We start from the raw sequence: 20,800 nt of genomic DNA, 5'->3' as shown, positions 1-20,800 counted from the left end.
GGAACACGCCTCTTGCACTTTGTTTGCATAAAACTCGCCACATAATGACCTTCAATAAAAACCAATCACATAATTCAACCAAGTGAGCAATTTACGGCACATTCTTCCCGCCGATATCGAAGACCAAATTACCGACTCCAGGCTGCATGTGAGCGCATCCACCGATCAAGGCCCTCACGATTCCGCGTATCTCATCTACCATGCTGGAAACGATCTGTATCAAGGGGGAAAAACAACGCAAAACCACGAGATAAATGACTCTCGGCAATAAAACGAGTCACAGCCGACCGCGGGGCAAATGAAAAAGCAGCTGATGCTGCGGAAATCCACGGGTACCAAGAATGCAACAATGTAGCGCGGCAAAGCGCACACCCAGCCGTGTTGAAGCGCCGTCACCGCAATGAATGGGCAATAACGCCCCCCGTGTGCCAGATTCGTCCATTCTTCCGACAGGACCGATTCGGAACCGAGGGCTCGAGAAGACATGGCCGTTGCCCGGTCGTCACGATTCCAAGTTGATGATGTTTGGCGCAGCGATTGTATTGTTTACCCGGAATGACTTCCATCGCCGCCGAACCGAGGACGGTCATTTTTCAGCGCACCAAGAAACCATAAAACATCGAATTAAGATCGGGCGAAATTAACCCTCTTTTTGCTTCTGTGCTTGAAACAATAACGGAGCGGAGAAAAATGGACGGAGGAGAAGCCTTGTCGTTTGATAAGACAGGCAGATGCAAAAAACTTGATCGTTGTAATTAATATGGTTTGCTAAAAAAAATAAGGTTATGGCCGCCCGAATGAAACAAAGGTATCAAATTCGACATTCATTTGATCGCCATAAAAGGGGAGAAAATGATAGACATGGAAAACAAGGGCGCAACTTGCCACACGTACAAGAGGGAGATTTATATCATTACCAACATATTTCGATCGACCGGCTTTGGTTAGGAGGATCAATATCCTCAGTATGCCAACTCGATTGCAAAACTTGGACTCGATCGATGATGGAAAATCGAAAACAAAAAGAATATGTAATATTCTCTCAACGCTTCAATTTCTGCTAATCCGCAGATTAGCAAAAAATGAAGCGATGAGAGAAAACCGCAAGCAATTTCCTTTAACATACAAAAAACAGCTGATCATGAAGACAGAGGACTGAAATCAGCATAACTTATGCATCTTTCACATTTGGCAGTGGTAACTTCCATATGGTAAATGTGTTCAAATCAATTGGTCAATGTTCTTTTGATTACGACTTAATGCATCTAAAAATTATATAAACTCACCTTTCAACTATTTTTAAAGTTCCCATCGATTTGTAGAAACAATTTGCGAGACTTCTATGGCATCATCTGGAAAGATAAAAACAAATCATTTTATTAGTTTACGGCTCTGCCACATCGATGACAACTTTTAAAACAATAACAACGTATGTATTTAAATCATCTCGCCCCATTTACGACTTGAGAATCTCATTTTATTTCACCCACTGTCATGCATTCCATTCGCGAATCTGCGCAATATTCCACTTTGTCAAATCTGCAAAACCACTTTAGCCACCATCGAAGCAGGCCATAAAATGAAACGAAACTCCACCCACCCAAGACTCAGCTTCATACATGCGGGCCCAAACCCCAACGAAGCAGCCTGTGCTTTCATCTGCTCAACTTCCTTCAACCATCCGACCGGGTGGAGACAAACGATGCAAAAGAGTGACACTATTCCATCTGGGTGCTATGCTACCGCGCCGCCACATAAAAACTGATGCACCAGTTGAACTTTTAGACCAAGCTTCAAAGGGGTGAGCGTTTCAAGACGCCTTATCTGACCGTCTATAGTAGATATTTGCAAAGGTGAAGGCTTCTGTTGGCAATTATCTATCTAATTTGACTGTGAATTTTTTTTTATGGACGGAGTAGGGTACTCTAGAAAATTTTTCACTTGGAAAAAGAATTTCGTTATTCTGTAGGGGTAGAATGGAGGGAAAAGCGTTGGCTACGCCACTGCAGGCACTGCAAAAGTAATTAACATTGACCGCGGCATTATTTGAACATTTCGATTTACTTTGGCTGTGAAGCATTCGTATCGGTATGCATTGAATACGCATAAGAAGGGAAGCTTTGCAGTCATTCCTCTTTCCTCGGAAGACAAACCAACACTCTGAGATGGACCGGATCGGAATGCAGCGCCCTGAGAGGTAAGCGCACTCTCCGCGCCGCGTACGGTGAACCTGTTTTGGAGCTTTCCCTAACGGGAGAATGTAACTGCCGTCCGTCCGACCACCTCGGTTAAATATTGCGATTTCGCACATACTGCGCGATGCCAGCCAATAACGATATCAATAACAGTTTGTCACCGGCAAATATTGACCAAACTGTGAACGTCTGCTGCCAGTAAAGTTTGAGCTTAGCTTTGGAAGTGGAACCTTTCAATAAGGCCGGTACGGGTCGTAGCAGCAACAAGCCTACCGCGCGCCGGATAGCCACTGTTGTCGCGCAGTAACGGCGCGGTGTTTCGAAACGTGCCGCGCGAAAAGACGATGCGCAAAATTTGCATATCGCCGTTAAAGTGCTCTGCGCGATTCGAATGCACTCTCGAAAGCCGGAAAGTGCGTTGTTTATCTTCAAGACTTGTTGACTCTGGATGGGTGTACCGTCGCGTCGTAATGTAGCTACACGAATATTTCAAATAGAATCAAATACCGAAAAGAGCGGTGTTTACGCCGTGTTCGTTCATGATCTCATGCGGCCATAGTAAACAACAGAACTTTACGTTTTCTGGCCGTCTGCGCCGGTCGGTGTTTGTACGAGCGCGATTGGAATTGCTAAAATGGAGGTTCAATGAACCGCGGTTTGCGGTGCGTAAATTATTGAAATTAATACTTTTGTTTATCGTCAAAGGCAAATATGAACAACTTATTAGAGTGATAAGAACTGTGTTTGCACATAGGCATAAATAGCTGAAAACTATGTTTGTCAAGTTTGAAGGACGACACATAAAAGCTTTATGAAGATCTTTCGTTAAGAACCAAAGCAAGAATGTATCGAGAGCGGAATAGAAATTTACGGACAAGCTTTCCCACCCCTAGCGCATTTGTTTTGAAAATAAATTCCGTACAAACCCTTATATATTAAAACAAAATAAGAACTTCCGGGACTCGCTTGGTTCTGGACCGCTAACGCAGTCCCGCTTCTGTTGTGAACGAGAATCGTACTTTTCTCGAAGGTGTTGTACTTTTTACAACGGTGCGAGTCCCCAAAGGTTAAGAATAAATCCTTCCTTTTACAATCCGGAGACCCTCTGAGCATTTTTAAAAGGTACAGGCCATTTACCGACTTTCAGTGAGCAAATGCATTCATCTTCATTTCTCCAGCATTTTGCCGAGTTAGTGCTGTTTTGGATTGTAAATCAATTTGTTGAGGTAGCAACGCAATACTGTAGACGAGCATAACTTTAATGTGGAAATGCTTATCGTAAAGCTACAATCGAATTGTGGAATTAGGAACACATTTTTAATGTTTGCTCTAGATTTGGTCACGTGAATTTGACCTTCCAGAACATTCAAGACACTGAGTATCGTATGCTGGCCAATGTTGTGTCCAAAATAAAAAAAATCATCTATTTTTTTAAAAATGAGAAGAATATATAAAATGATTTATTTTTCATTTACAGCATTCCAATAAAACAACGATGATTTTGCACTATTTCGGTTGGAACAAGTGTGTCTGAACTTTAAATACTTATGAAAATTGGAATTTTCTGACTACGCCACTGGTGCCGCTGCTACTGAACCCCTGCTTCTTCGATGTGAATGTTAAAGGCGATTTCATTAAGGCTTTTAGTGGGCATCAGGATCTTATAAGTGAATAGCTCCATAAATTAAAATTTAATTTTAATCAGAACGACCCAATATTCAACACTCCTCATTGACTAGCATTGATTGATACAGATTGTGCTTGAATTGGATATTATCTGAATTTGGATAATGATAATGATTTGGATTTGCAATACGATTGTATTGAATTTGAATTACATTTAGAATTTGCCTTTCCATCTAAATTAGTTTTATGTGGATTTAGTTTTGAGTGGTTTTGGATTGGATTTGGGGGGAAGGGTCATTTGGCCTAAACCCATTCGGCCGAAAGCCATTTGGCCGAATGCCACTAGGTCGAAAGTTGTTTGGCCGAATATACCATTTGGTCGAAAAGGTCGTTTGCCCAAAAGGGTCATTTGGCCAAAAGGGTTATTTGGCCGAAAGGGTCATTTGGCCGAAAGGGTTATTAGGCCGAAAGGGTCATTTGACCGAAAAGGCCATTTAACCGGAAGGGTTATTTGGCTAAAAGGGTCATTTGGCCGAAATGTTCGTTTGACCGAAATGTTCATTTGGGCGAAAGGGTCGTTTGACCGAAATGGTCATTTGACCGAAAGGGTAATTGGTCATTTGGCCGAAAGGGTCATTTTGCCGAAAGGGTCATTTGACCGAAATGGTCATTTGGCCGAAAGGGTTATTAGGCGAAAGAATCATTTAGCCGAATAGGACATTTGGCCCAATAAGACACTAAGTCGAATAGGTCATTGAAAAAGTGAAAAATTAGGAGAAAGAAGGAAGACGTCTCAATTCTCATTCCTCATTTCTCACATCTCACTGTAAAAAAATGAGGAGCTCGAAGTGAGTAGTGAGACGTCTCACATTCACATTCACTTTTCCGGCCAAATGACCCTTTTGGTCAAACGACCCTTTCGGCAAAATGACTTTCGGCCAGATGGGTTTCGGCCTAACGGCTTGTTTGGCCTAGACCTTGAATTGGTTTAGCCTAATGGCTTTCGGCCGATTGGGTTTCGGCCAAACGACCCTTCCTCGGATTTGGATTGGATTTGGATTGGATTTGGATGGGATTTGGATTGGATTTGGATTGGATTTGGATTGGATTTGGATTGGATTTGGATTGGATTTGGATTGGATTTGGATTGGATTTGGATGGGATTTGGATTGGTTTGGATTGGTTTGGATTGGTTGGATTGGTTTGGATTGGTTTGGATTGGTTTGGATTGGTTTGGATTGGTTTGGATTGGTTTGGATTGGTTGGATTGGTTTGGATTGGTTTGGATTGGATTGGTTTGGATTGGTTTGGATTGGTTTGGATTGGTTTGGATTGGTTTGGTTGGTTTGGATTGGTTTGGATTGGTTTGGATTGGTTTGGTTGGTTGGTTTGGTTGGTTTGGATTGGTTTGGATTGGTTTGGTTGGTTTGGATTGGTTTGGTTGGTTTGGATTGGTTTGGATTGGTTTGGTTGGTTTGGATTGGTTTGGATTGGTTTGGATTGGTTTGGTTGGTTTGGGATTGGTTTGGATTGGTTTGGATTGGTTTGGATTGGTTTGGATTGGTTTGGTTGGTTTGGATTGGTTTGGATTGGTTTGGATTGGTTTGGATTGGTTTGGATTGGTTTGGATTGGTTTGGGATTGGTTTGGATTGGTTTGGATTGGTTTGGATTGGTTTGGATTGGTTTGGATTGGTTTGGATTGGTTTGGATTGGTTTGGATTGGTTTGGATTGGTTTGGTTGGTTTGGATTGGTTTGGATTGGTTTGGATTGGTTTGGTTGGTTTGGATTGGTTTGGATTGGTTTGGATTGGTTTGGTTGGTTTGGATTGGTTTGGTTGGTTTGGATTGGTTTGGATTGGTTTGGTTGGTTTGGATTGGTTTGGATTGGTTTGGATTGGTTTGGATTGGTTTGGATTGGTTTGGATTGGTTTGGATTGGTTTGGTTGGTTTGGATTGGTTTGGTTGGTTTGGATTGGTTTGGATTGGTTTGGTTGGTTTGGATTGGTTTGGATTGGTTTGGATTGGTTTGGATTGGTTTGGATTGGTTTGGTTGGTTTGGATTGGTTTGGATTGGTTTGGATTGGTTTGGGATTGGTTTGGATTGGTTTGGATTGGTTTGGATTGGTTTGGATTGGTTTGGATTGGTTTGGTTGGATTGGTTGGTTTGGATTGGTTTGGATTGGTTTGGATTGGTTTGGATTGGTTTGGATTGGTTTGGATTGGTTTGGATTGGTTTGGATTGGTTTGGATTGGTTTGGTTGGTTTGGATTGGTTTGGATTGGTTTGGATTGGTTTGGATTGGTTTGGATTGGTTTGGATTGGTTTGGATTGGTTTGGTTGGTTTGGATTGGTTTGGATTGGTTTGGATTGGTTTGGTTGGTTTGGATTGGTTTGGATTGGTTTGGATTGGTTTGGATTGGTTTGGTTGGTTTGGATTGGTTTGGATTGGTTTGGTTGGTTGGTTGGATTGGTTGGATTGGTTTGGATTGGTTTGGTTTGGATTGGTTTGGATTGGTTTGGATTGGTTTGGATTGGTTTGGATTGGTTTGGATTGGTTTGGATTGGTTTGGTTGGTTTGGATTGGTTTGGATTGGTTTGGATTGGTTTGGATTGGTTTGGATTGGTTTGGATTGGTTTGGATTGGTTTGGATTGGTTTGGATTGGTTTGGATTGGTTGGATTGGTTGGTTTGGGATTGGTTTGGATTGGTTTGGATTGGTTTGGATTGGTTTGGATTGGGTTTGGATTGGTTTGGATTGGTTTGGATTGGTTTGGATTGGTTTGGATTGGTTTGGATTGGTTTGGATTGGTTTGGATTGGTTTGGATTGGTTTGGATTGGTTTGGATTGGTTTGGTTGGTTTGGATTGGTTTGGATTGGTTTGGATTGGTTTGGATTGGTTTGGATTGGTTTGGATTGGTTTGGATTGGTTTGGATTGGTTTGGATTGGTTTGGATTGGTTTGGATTGGTTTGGATTGGTTTGGATTGGTTTGGTTGGTTTGGATTGGTTTGGATTCGGTTTGGATTGGTTTGGATTGGTTTGGATTGGTTTGGATTGGTTTGGATTGGTTTGGATTGGTTTGGGATTGGTTTGGTTGGTTTGGATTGGTTTGGGATTGGTTTGGATTGGTTTGGATTGGTTTGGATTGGTTTGGATTGGTTTGGATTGGTTTGGATTGGTTTGGATTGGTTTGGATTGGTTTGGGATTGGTTTGGATTGGTTTGGTTGGTTTGGATTGGTTTGGATTGGTTTGGATTGGTTTGGATTGGTTTGGATTGGTTTGGATTGGTTTGGATTGGTTTGGATTGGTTGGATTGGTTGGATTGGATTGGTTTGGATTGGTTTGGATTGGTTTGGTTGGTTTGGATTGGTTTGGATTGGTTTGGATTGGTTTGGATTGGTTTGGATTGGTTTGGTTGGTTTCGATTGGTTTGGATTGGTTTGGATTGGTTTGGATTGGTTTCGGTTGGTTTGGATTGGTTTGGTTGGTTTCGATTGGTTTGGATTGGTTTGGATTGGTTTGGATTGGTTTGGATTGGTTTGGATTGGTTTGGTTGGTTTGGATTGGTTTGGATTGGTTTGGATTGGTTGGATTGGTTTGGAATGGTTTGGATTGGTTTGGATTGGTTTGCGTTGGTTTGGATTGGATTTGGATTGGTTTGGATTGGTTTGGATTGGTTTGGATTGGTTTGGATTGGTTTGGATTGGATGTGGATTGTGTTTGGATTGGTTTGGATTGGGTTGGTTGGTTTGGTTGGGTTGGATTGGTTTGGATTGGTTTGGATTGGTTTGGATTGGTTTGGATTGGTTTGGATTGGTTTGGTTGGTTTGGATTGGTTTGGATTGGTTTGGATTGGTTTGGATTGGTTTGGATTGGTTTGGATTGGTTTGGATTGGTTTGGATTGGTTTGGATTGGTTTGGATTGGTTTGGATTGGTTTGGATTGGTTTGGATTGGTTTGGATTGGTTTGGTTTGGATTGGTTTGGTTTGGATTGGATTGGTTTGGTTTGGATTGGTTTGGATTGGTTTGGATTGGTTTGGATTGGATTTGGATTGGTTTGGATTGGTTTGGATTGGTTTGGATTGGTTGTGTTGGTTTGTGTTGACTTTTGGATTGGTTTGGATTGGTTTGGATTGGATGTTGGTTTGGATTGGTTTGGTTTGGATTGGTTTGGTTTGGATTTGAATTAGATTTGGATTGGTTTGGACTGGTTTGGATTGGTTTGGATTGCGTTTGGATTGGCTTTGGATTGGTTTGGTTGGTTTGGATTGGTTTGGTTTGGATTGGACTTGGGTTTGGTTGGATGGGATTTGTGTTGGTTTGGATTGGTTTGGATTGGTTTGGATTGGTTTGGATTGGACTTGGGTTGAATTTGGATGGGTTTGTATTGGTTTGTGTTGGTTTGGATTGGTTGGATTGTGTTTGGTTTGGATGTGGATTGGTTTGTATTGGTTTGGATTGGTTTGGATTGGTTTGGATTGGTTTGGATTGGTTTGCATTTGATTTGGATTGGATTAGGATTGGATGTTGGTTTGGATTAGATTTGGGTTGGTTTGGATTGGTTTGGATTGGTTTGGATTGGTTTGGATTGGTTTGGATTGGTTTGGATTGGTTTGGATTGGTTTGGATTGGTTGGATTGGTTTGGATTGGTTTGGTTGGTTTGGATTGGTTTGGATTGGTTTGGATTGGTTTGGTTGGTTTGGTTGGTTTGGATTGGTTTGGATTGGTTTGGATTGGTTTGGTTGGTTTGGATTGGTTTGGTTGGTTTGGATTGGTTTGGATTGGTTTGGTTGGTTTGGATTGGTTTGGTTGGTTTGGTTGGTTTGGATTGGTTTGGATTGGTTTGGATTGGTTTGGATTGGTTTGGATTGGTTTGGATTGGTTTGGATTGGTTTGGATTGGTTTGGATTGGTTTGGATTGGTTTGGATTTGGTTGGTTGGATTGGTTTGGATTGGTTTGGATTGGTTTGGATTGGTTTGGATTGGTTTGGATTGGTTTGGATTAGATTTGGATTGGTTTGGATTGGTTTGGATTGGTTGGATTGGTTTGGTTGGTTTGGATTGGTTTGGATTGGTTTGGATTGGTTTGGATTGGATTTGGATTGGATTTGGATTGGCTTTGGATTGGATTTGGATTGGATTTGGATTGGATTTGGATTTGGATTGGACTTGGGTTGAATTTGGATGGGATTTGGATTGGATTTGGATTGGATTTCGATTGGATTTGGATTGGATTTGGATTTGGATTGGACTTGGGTTGAATTTGGATGGGATTTGTATTGGATTTGTATTGGATTTGGATTGAATTTGGATTGTATTTGGTTTGGATGTGGATTGGATTTGTATTGGATTTGGATTGGATTTGCATTTGATTTGGATTGGATTAGGATTGGATATTGGATTTGGATTAGATTTGGATTGGATTTGGATTGGATTTGGATTGGATTTGGATTGGATTTGGATTGGATTTGGATTTGATTTGGATTGGATTTGATTTGGATTGGATTTGATTTGGATTGGATTTGGATTGGATTTGGATTGGATTTGGATTGGATTTGATTTGGATTTGATTTGGATTTAAGCTGGAATGGATTTGGATCGGATTTGGATTGGATTGGATTTGGATTGGATTTGGACTGGATTTGGATTGGATTTGGATTTGGATTGGATTTGGATTGGTTTCAGAATGGATTTGGATTGGATTTGGATTGGATTTGGATTGGATTTGGATTGGATTTAACCAAATTCTTGATAAACTGCAGTTAGATTCTTCTTAGCTTTTCGTGGAGCGTTTTTATTCAAATTCACACTTTAGAAAAGGCTTTAGAAATGCTCTCAATCAATAACTGAGGAAATGCTAATAAAATACTAAGTTGTAAAGGAGGCCAAGTTCCAGTTGTAATGTAGAGCCATAGGAGAAAAAGTACATGTACAATTAACATGTGTTCTGTTTCGTTACGCTCCATTTTGGCGTGATCCATTTAATTAAGGAAAAACTCGAACTGACAGCGGCTCGTTTTCAGTAGAATAAAGTTATTAGTGCTACAATCTTCTCGGCCCAGCTTGCTTACACACACGCACACAAAGTTTTCCCGATGATGCACGTAATCTGTCACGGTTGACTGTTTGGTCTGATGGCCCTTCGACTGAGTAGGGAAGGAAAGAGTGAGTTTCATAATATCCCAAGTAATGAACGACCATTTTCACAGACCGTTTGCTACAACAAGTAGACTTCGGTCGGAATGGCGCTGTTTTGTTATGTTCGTCAAGGGGTTAAGAGCTACCTCCGCTCCTTTGCTTCGCCCCGCTGTACCTAATGCAAAGTTTGTAACGTCCTGCAGAATAATCGTACGGAGAGCGCGTGGTCCACCTTCGACTCCTACGACGACAGGACCGGGCAACAACGTGGTGGCATGGCTCAGTGTCTGGGAGTAGAGGAAAGAAGCAAATAAAAAGACATACTGTCATGTGGGTAGCCCCTCGGTGGTCGGCGGTCGTCGAGCAGTGCAGAAATAGAAAATCTTTACACACTTTTATGATGCAATTCTTGCAAAAGTGCAAGGGCGGCGAGACCGACTTTCGATCGCGAACCGCGAACACATTGATGCCCGAATCGCTGATACATTTATTTATGAATGGATTTGTGGCATATTTGCTCCCACAGCTTCCGCTGGGAGAGCGTGTCGCGATTTTAATCGAATTCAAATGGAAATTTTATGGGATTTTGAGATCGTTATAAATTCTTCGGATGGTTCGGGCTGGATGAAATAAATTTTAGGAAAATTAAACATGACCTATTTTAAATAAATATGCCAGGAACGTGATACCTTGAACAATTCATTATTTGTGGGCTAACCTTGAAGAATTCCAAAATCAAGTTGGGATCACCGTATAACAAATCACATCTTCCGTTTTATTTGGTGTTGAATTTTTTCCCTTTTTATACAGATTATTATGAGTTATGAACATCTGCCCGTGGGGTTCAAGCATAATCAATTTGCGTTATTTTGTTAGCGTTATAGGCGCGTATTCTAACAAATAATTTTGTAAGAACTCTATTCGATTCAACCCAAACATATTGTTTAAGAACCCTTCAATCAGGCTTCCACGGTAGTAACCTCGCGATAGTCGCTGCACCATCCGCAATTAAAACCGATGGCAATGCAATATTTTATCCATTAATAAAATAACAATCATAATAATAATAATAATAGCCGGTCTTCGGACTCGGCAACCATCAAACGGAAGGCTCACTGAGCACGCGTATGAACTGATCAGTCCCGTATTCACAGCAGTGGCAGGAAAATGGTGCAATGGGCAATGAACAGTTCGATCACTCCTTTTCAATATGATAATTTATGACCCTTGTAAGCCATCATCATCATCAGTCAGTGGCGGGCGCCCCTCGTGATTCCGTTTAGATGTGCTTTTGCACAGATAAATTGACCTGCATTAGAAGCTACCGACAAATAATACAATCTTATTGAATGCATTGAGATGAAATAGACTCTTTATTAAGTAAATCAAGACAAAATTTTCAAAACGACTTATCTGCTTTTTTAAACATAGATGCAAACGACGATTTGACGAATCTGATAACTCTCCCACGCAAACCAACACCATCAATAGGTAGATGAAGGTTTCCGCTACCTCTTGATGGTGTTGGTTTGCGTGGGAGAGCTATCAGATTCGTCAAATCGTCGTTTGAATCTTTGTTTACAAAAGCAGATAAGTCGTTTTGAAAATTTTGTCTTGAAATAGTCAAGCAAAATAATTACCATCTTTGTGCGACGTTCTTCGTATCCCAAAATAAATTCAATCATTAACATAAAAGTTTTCAACGTTGTAAAACGCTTAAAAAATACGTGAAACGATTAAGGCACATCATTTTATACATATTCGAAATATCCGATAAAAAAGTTCACATTCACCGCGGTTTGTTAAATCTGCTGCTCTGTGGCTTAGCAACAACAGTGGGTGTTTAGCTGCACTGCCGCGGATTGACGAAGGCGATGACGGACGGCTCCTAAGTAAGATAGGTCTGTCATATAGGATTGCGACGATTGCGCGTATGACCGGAGGCGATTTCTAATGCCTTCTGACCGATCACTCGACGGCGGTGGCGATTCAGATCACATATACCGCGTGCAAAGATATGGGCGCTTCGATGTTTGATGTTTCAAACCCCCGCGGGAGATGCCAAGTAATAAAAATACCGGGTAAGGTAATTTATTTGTGGAAAATTATGCAATTATTAATTGCTACTTTTTTGTTTATTGATGGGTCATTTATATTTTTGCTATAGGAAATTCTAGGAAAAGGCTCGCCCAAATTCTATCGTTGGGTCGCTGCAGGCAATTTTCCATTTACGCTTCCATACCAACGGCGACAGAATCATAGTCGCCAAGCGATAGAATCGCGTCGCGTGTGTTTGGGGGAACCTAAAAACTCAAAGGTGCAGCCCAATCGGGTTGTACGCAAAGGTGACGTTGAACTACGCAGCAGAATATAATGTATATTATTTCTAGACCAACATTTGGAAAGGTCGTAACAGCCAAAATGTATTCTTACCGGTTCTTTGTCTATAGACAAGGGACCTGAAATAATAAATTTTGGTTGTTACGCCATTTTCAAATGTAGATCTAGATTTGTTATTTTTCTTTGTATGCCATTTACATTGGTATTTTACTTCAAAATCACAGTCTCGATCTCAGTATTAAGGACAAGCTTCCCGGTATCCAAAACTAAATTCGCTCGCTTTTTCAAAGGCACACCACTCACGGAAGCATCACACAACTGTAATTTTTATTATTTCACGCATGCTGCGACACAGCAAAGCTAAAATAAAAGGATGACAGTTGTTCGTTGCTTTCGTATTGAGTGGTGTGCCCTTGAAAACGCGAGTGAATTTAGTTTTAGATTTCGGGACCCTCTCTTAATCCACTGTCGTCCCCATCGTTGCGAATGATTTTTTTGCAGCAATCACCTCCGACGACCGCAACCATTACCGACGCAAACTGGAACAAAGAAAAAGCACCCGCCACCAAGTCAGCCGGTGGCTCATACTTATTAGAAAAGCCTCTATTGGTGCCAATAGGCCGAAGACATAGTTAATCGGGGCGTAATGCAATGCGAATGCGGTGCGGAATGCGTTACAGAAACTGTTTGTTCAAGCGTTAATGCATGACGCAAGATGACACGCTTATACCTGCCACAGTGAACGCGATGCGTTAAACTGACAGCAGCGTCAGACCATTCTGTCAAGTCCTTTCACGCGCGTGCATGCAGGTAAGAGTTTCTGGTGTGTGTTTTGATAAAATGGCGATGGCGCGGAAAAAATCTGTTTCTTGCGAAAAAGCCGCTGTGAAAACAAACAATGAAGCGGTACCGGAACAGAACCATCGTGAACAAGCTCAGGAGACAGGTTTCGACGGAATTAGGAAACGCTACCAGTAAGTTCGAAGTGGAATGGCAAATTTCAATTCTATATTTTTTTATTTTTTTTTTATAGCGGAAGAAAACAAGAAAAAGTGGAAATCGTTGCGGGGTGCATTTGGCAAGGAGCTAAAAAAAGTTCCTGAAAAGCGATCTGGAGATGAAGCACCGTTAAATTAAGAATAAGACCCCGAAAATCCGGAGGAAACTTGCGAGTGGGATACGCTGAAACGGTCGAGAACGTGGATCTGCACGAAGGCGAGCCGGAAAGGAATGGAAGTTATCAACATGACGTAGTAGATACTCCTGAGACACACAACATCGAAGTCACCGACGAGACTTTCCCACCGCCTCCACACAAATATGGAAAGCGAGGCAGAGCACAACAGCAACTACTGGCTATCGAAACAAAAAAGCTGAAATTATTGGAGCAACAGGTCCAGAAGGCAGTCGGTGGTGATGACGAAGATGAAGCGTTCATTCCTTCCCGCCAGGAGTGGGAAGGAGATGGACCCAGCGTTCCAACAGGCTCTATAAATTTCTTCACAGATGGTTCGAAAATGAATAATCTGACAGGATCCGGAATCTATGGCCCTACAACAAAAATTTCTGTCCACTTAGGACAGTGGCCCACAGTATTTCAGGCGGAAATATATGCAATATTAGAATGCGTGTTATTATGCCTGAGGAGAAAGTATAGATTTGCAAAAATATGTATTTTCTCTGACAGCCAAGCGGCACTTAAGTCGCTTAATAACTACACTTGTAACTCAAAGCTAGTGTGGGAATGCATTCTGGCTTTGAAAAACTTATCCATACGCAATCGAGTCTACCTATATTGGATCCCAGGACATACGGGTCTAGAGGGAAACGAGATTGCTGATGAGCTAACCAGGAATGGATCTAATGAAAGGTTCATTGGCCCTGAGCCCTTCTGCGGGATCTCAGACTGCTCTGTAAAAATGGAACTGAACAAATATATGGTCAGTCAAATCACATCAAACTGGAATGCACTTCCCCATACGAGCCAATCCAAAAGGCTCGTAACGATTAACCCCAAGAAAACCCAACAACTATTAGGTCTCAACAAAAGGGATCTCAACATCTACAAAAGATCGGAGCAATCCAAACCTCAAATTGCCGCTTCTGTGACGAGGAGAGAGAAACATCAGAACACATCCTCTGCTATTGCAGTGCACTCACCCAACGTAGGTTCAAAGTTCTCAGCAAGCCCTTTTTAGGGCCTGCTGACATATGGATCTTATCCCCCAAGGACGTGGTTGGCTTCATAAAGCTAGTCTCGCCAGAATGGGGGAGTCACATACTGTAACTCAGGATCTCTATTCATCAATAATAGATGGTCTTGAGTTCAGTCGATACCAAGGTATCTCAGTGACAAACATGTTACTGAGATAACTTGCGTATTTCACAGCAAAAGGGTATATCACAATAGTCCTAAAATCTGGACGCAGTGATCTTCACCCGACAAACGAGGAAGCGTTCTTCAAGAGCCTTCTGCCGCATGTGCGAAAGCTGCTATTTCGCATGAAGGTTCAGAAAGCGGTGCTAAAATATTTGTATTCAAAAAACGAATTGCGCAATAACCCGAACCATACTGTAGATTTGTTTACAGCTTCAAGTTCAGCTGATGCGGTTGCGTATCAGCATTCTACGCCACGTCGGTGCGAAATTCAACTGCATTCTTAGACACATGACTTCAATAGGAAGGGCAACCACTGCAACGTTCTACAATTATTTCGTCCACAAAAAATACAATATGGTGATTACTTCACCAATTTCCACCGCTGGAACTCAACTTGTAGATCCAATCCTTCATGGTCAATAATAATATTTTGTAGGATACAAACAGCTTTCACTATTTCATAGGCAAATTCCAGCGTTATTTCAATGGATTTCATCAGGAGTCTCCATTTGGTGATCATAATAACGAAAGCACATTTAACACAGTTTCTTGCCCTGGAGAACCGAAAATTGAAATATTCGCTCTCAGGACACAAGTTCGATCTTGGGGAGGTCCGTAGCAGGTAAAGGATACGCTTCATCTCCGATAAACACGTAAGGCATAGGTGTAGAACGTTCGGGATACGGTAAACAGGTATTTTGAGGAACATTTAGTTTCCCTTCGTTCATCAGTTTAAACATGACGGAGCCGTTTAATGTTCCTCCGTCGCTCTGCTTACCGTATCCTCCAGTTTCTATCATAAGAAACCTACTATTTGCACCAGCTATGCCTCGCAGCACAACAAAAAAGATATCTTCCGAAATGAATGAAATTATAGAACATCGATCCAGATGCTGCCAGGCATATGATCCGAACATGTTTGCCATCTATTGCCCCAACGCAATTCGGGAAATTGAATTTTGTCCAGAACTCCTCAGCCACCGTCCGGAACACGCACGATTGCAGAAACTGTTGACCCCCCAGCAAACCAGCAGTCGTATTATACGTACGACGATACGTATAATACAGTCGTATTATACGTATCGTAAATTATATAAATATCCAGAAAAAGTTAGAATCAAATTGAATGCAATATAAAGTTAATTAAAATTGTATATGATACGAATTTGTAATTCTATTATGATCTCCATGACGAAATTATATGTGTTTATTGTATGTCAAGATGAAGTTATTTAACTTCTTACATAAATAAAGTTATAAATGAGGTAATTTTGAATCATTTTAAATCATATAATCAACATCAAACGTATCAAGTAGAATGGTGTAATCTACGATTGATGTGTTTTCCGTTGAAATGAAATTGTCATGTAGAAATATGAAAAACAGATTCATGGCACAACAATATGCGCGGAGTTGTTCAACGCTACAAACCAATAGTCCTTGCGAATTTGCAAACTAATAAAAAAAAATCATAAAGAATTAAATAAATATCCGAATCAAATTGCATAAAGGTTATTTTGAATTATATATGAAGCAGTAAAAAATATTATAAATGAAGCCATTTGGAGTCAGATTGAGTTACTAATCCAAACTTTATAATACGTTGTGCAATTTTTTGTTCGCAATGTATGTGTTCATGTGGCTTTGAGGATTGTTGGTGGACTTGCATCTCGAAGATCTTTGAATCGAAACTGAGCAAGTCCGTTATTTCGAAATTTGTAATTGCAGAATAATAAAAAGTGAACTTTAAAAAACATTATAAGAATTCAGCTTCATCAATGGATCAGTGATTTTTTTTTGCCACAGTCGTTCAATTTACCTTATATTACTGAAAAAAATGCATATTGCCAAACAGATTTTTTAGGTATGGCTACTTTCAAGTTGTTAAAGTTACAATGTTGAGTTATAAATTGATACATACGAAGTCATAAAAAACGATAAACATAGTTATAAACGAAGTTGTATTGAGGATCTCTTTAATTCATATGAAATCATATGAAAAAGAAAATTTATTCCGCATGTACGTATATGGCCTCCAAATTTGTACGTATAGGTGGAATCTATGCATTTTATATGATCTTTTTTGGCCGAATAAGTATTTACTTAACTGGATTGCAAATGAGTTATATGAACAGAATTGTTGGCTGGGCCACCCATTCGGAATGAAAATCCAAGCTTACGACGCTTATGCTTAGCTTACGAAGACCCGGTAGCCAGATGTCTGTATAAAAGGTATTGAATAATTATAAATCATAACTCATAAATTGGTTCTCATATGGGTTATCTCAAGGTTACAATTAATCGTACGCATGATAAAATTAGCTCCTTGTTAAAATTTGTCCAGTCCTTCATCAGCTTAGGTTTAATATCCATTATGTAGTCAAAAGTAGTACAGTCAAACCTCCATGAGTCGATATTGAAGGGACCATCGACTCATGGAAATATTAGGGATCCTACATTCAGAGATATGCGAAAGCGGCCATCTTGAGCCAATCGAGCATTGAGAGCTGTCAGAATCTGAGCCAAATGAACATTGTTATTGTTGCGGATTGAAAGGTATTGCGATTGTAATGAAAAAGATTTTACGAAAAGTTTTGTCGAATAAACCATTTGTTTTATATTGGCAAGTTGAAGTAGTCTAGTTTATGCATGGTACTTTGTTCATTTGTATTGCACTTTTATTTTAGTGATAATGCACTGTTGGACGTTAGATAACGAAATCTGAAAACGCCATTATACGCAAAGTCATGTTCGAGCTCCAACATTTTGCGCCACAGCAAGTGCTGTCAGCGTTTGTTTACGAAAGTAACAGCGTTGCTAAATCGTCTGGAAAAGTATTCGCACATCTCTTAATATAGGATCCCTAGGAAATATCGAGATATGGAATAGAAAATCCCTGGGAAGCTGTTTGAAGGCACCATCACAGTAACCCAGAAAATATTTTTCAACATAGCAAAATTTGCTTCCATGAGTCGATATCGAGTAATAGAACATCGACTCATGGAGGTTTGACTGTAATATTCATTCGTGTGTATGAACGAAACTTGTCCGGATATTCACGAAGGCCATGATAGAGTCTGTAAACCTCGCCATCACTCCGTCCTTTGGTGTCTAGTGGATGAACCTCTTGGGGGATTCATGATGAAATCAACTGTACTGGCTGAAGCTAGAAATTCCTTGTCGGTAGAATCCATATTTAATAACAGCACGTAAACTGTAGACACAACCTTCGACACAACACTAGAGTTTGATTATTTTGACAATTGCATTGCATGAATTGTTGCACTGAACTATAGACCAGTGAATGATGACGTAGGTTGACAGTGCACAGAGCTATTTCACCAGGACTTAGTCTCTGGCGAAGCATCCGATAAAATTGTTTGATCATCTACATGTCCTTTGCGATTGATTTCATGCTGAATGCAAATAATATCACTGAAATACTCGGATCACAGCAACTTTGAACTAAAAATATGAATTTTAATTTTTCTCCCATCGATTTTTCTTCTAACACCTTGTAAACAAGGTCTGTGAACTGTCAATACAAGTGAGATTAAGTTAGAGTTTGCATTGGTCTATGGGTGACTTCATAGTACAGTCAACCCTCCATGAGTCGATGTTCTATAACTCGATATCGACTCATGGAAGCAAATTGTGCCATATTGAAAAATATTTTCTGGGCTACTGTGATGGTCCCTTCAAGCAGCTTTCCGAGGATTTTCTATTCCACATCTCGATATTTCCATGAGTCGATGATCCCTTCAACATCGACTCATGGAGGTTTGACTGTAGTTTACGTTCATAAAAATCGGTACCACATTCGTACATGAGCAAACCATGGCCTCCATCCAGCTTTCCATCTTCGCCATAATGGCGGCTGCTATAAATAAATCTGACAGTAACTGCTTCCGACGCTGAACTTATTCCGACGCTTCCGACGGTGGTCGTATCTTAGCAACTATTTTCACATTGTTTATTTATTGTTACGTGAGCAGGCACTACATGAAAAAACTGGGAGAAATTCAATTGCCGTAAATGCTTGGAATAATTAGAAAAAAAAATTATTTTAACAAATAGGGTAATTCGTCAAATGTTGAACGGCTGATTTCTTCGCCTATTGTTGAACGCACGTGCATTTCTTATGGGAGTTCAACAATAGGCGACAAAATTAGCCGTTCAACATTTGGCGGTTTCCCCTATATATTCATCATTTTTACGTTTTAGGTGGAATAAGGACAATTTGGAATTTAATTGATACACCGGTAGCGTACCTTATTATTATTTATCGAGAGTACTAGTTCTTCTTGTCCAGTCTGTGACGCAACCGTTTTAGTTTAGTTTTACCACCGGATTAAAGAACTTCCGGGGGATCCGATGAAAGGGACGGAGAAATATGCTTTAAAATGACTTCTTCGACGCAAATTCCGGACAATCCCTTCTCCATGCAACTTCTTGGCACTGAGTTGAAGAGTAAAAACGAAGTTAGTTTTTCAATACCTACGTCACTCTCAGAGAAGCCAAAACATGCAGTTAAGCGATCAGTCTTGGGCTCTGGATATTTGATCATATTTCGTCATCTTATTCACAGTATAAACCTATTTTATTTGGTCAAGCAAGAATAAAAGTTCAAAATAGATAAATAAATTCTAAACAAATTCAAAGGCTTTTTTCACGTTAATTTTCATTTTTTTTTTGTAAAAACGTATTGAAATTGAGCTGATAGTATTCCATTTGATTTCCTAATTTTATGTAGTTTCAAAACTTAATCAGCCAAAAAAAATCAGAAATGAGCTAAATCAAACAGATTGAAAGATATTTAAATAGAAAATTACTGTTACCCTTGCCCTTCGTCGTAACATAATATCTTTTCTAACAATCCTGCACAATGTAGTATAATTCAACTATTAGCCTTCGGAACGCTGTTGGCAGTTATCTTTGCAGTTGATAAAAATATGTTCGCAATTTTACGTGCGCATGATATTTTCTTGAACATTGAATATTTTTCATGTATAACTCCATTCCGTTATAAGCAACTCACGAATGCCGAAATTCTTTATTTCAGTCTCTACTCGATTGCCAGTTTTTCTCATGAATTTCTTTCGAATTTCTCCAGCGCCAGCAAGTGCACTTAACTGAATATTCTAATTTCTCCGATCTTGACAAAGTTATTTAGGTAAGGTTGGTAAGGTTGCATGGAGGTTGGATTGCTAGACAATTTTTTTCGAAGAAGCTAGAATGGGTGGTGCATATGTCTGCGTCCCTTCCATTGGATACCATCGAAAATACTCGAATCTTAGTGCTAGAACTTAACTAAAACTTATTTTGATGCAAGCTAGACAAGTACTTTCTTTAATTGATGGTATGGCATCGGTGTGGCTACACTTGAATGTCAATTTCTATTTCTTCCACCTAGAATAGAAAAAAGGATCCATATATATATTCGGCAATTTAGGGGGAATAACGGCTTTGACAGGTTTTGTTCAATTATTGGCATGGTTTTTTATGATGGACTATGCTCAAATTTGGCCTAAACATTCTTTGCATATCAAAGAACATTGTGGCCAAATTTGATAAAATTTGGTCGACAAAAACCTGACAATAATAGAACAAAACCTGCCAAAGCCCTAATATATAGGGACACGGCAGGTATTTCCGTCCATCGTCGTAGGGGTAGGCTGACCAGATCCTTTCGGTGGAAAAACGGGACAAACGCACCTGCAAAACGGGACATGTAAAAAACTTTGTGACAAAATTTAGGAGCTGTGAAAATTTCAAAATGTATAGGCTTAGTTTTAATTTTCCGTGTAAGAATTTTAGAGATAAGTTTTAGAGTGAATTTTTTACCATCATAACCTTCTATTAAGTACCTTATAACCTCCTAGCCTTCTAAGCATTAAGTCAGTTATGGAAAAATACTGAACAACAAATATTTCGCTCTTTAAGAGGCGCGCACAAAAACAAGATGGAACAAAAAATACGTATTTTTCAATATAAAAAAGTAGAAGGTTGTAGACACGACCGCAAATTGATCATAGAATTTACGTATCGTTCGATAGTCCAAGTGATATTCATTTATTTTGTGCATGTTTATTGCGGATGGATATTGCCACAATGTAG

The 20,800-nt window shown here is 40.1% G+C and overlaps 1 protein-coding gene across 7 annotated transcripts in view; it reads right to left on the bottom strand.

Annotated features, from left to right (window-relative positions):
- Positions 1-20,800, bottom strand: part of LOC134223847 (interference hedgehog-like) — a 238,468-nt gene that overhangs the window by 59,787 nt on the left and 157,881 nt on the right. For all 7 annotated transcript variants that reach the window (XM_062703066.1, XM_062703067.1, XM_062703068.1 and 4 more), the window contains one exon: positions 1,287-1,352. The gene's annotated coding sequence lies outside the window, so the exon portion shown is untranslated. The remainder of the gene's footprint in view (positions 1-1,286; positions 1,353-20,800) is intronic.

This window comes from Armigeres subalbatus, chromosome 3 (assembly GCF_024139115.2).
Source record: "Armigeres subalbatus isolate Guangzhou_Male chromosome 3, GZ_Asu_2, whole genome shotgun sequence".
NCBI lineage: Eukaryota > Metazoa > Arthropoda > Insecta > Diptera > Culicidae > Armigeres > Armigeres subalbatus.
The sequence above is the reverse complement of the archived record's forward strand: the minus strand, read 5'-3'. Positions and strand labels throughout refer to the sequence as shown.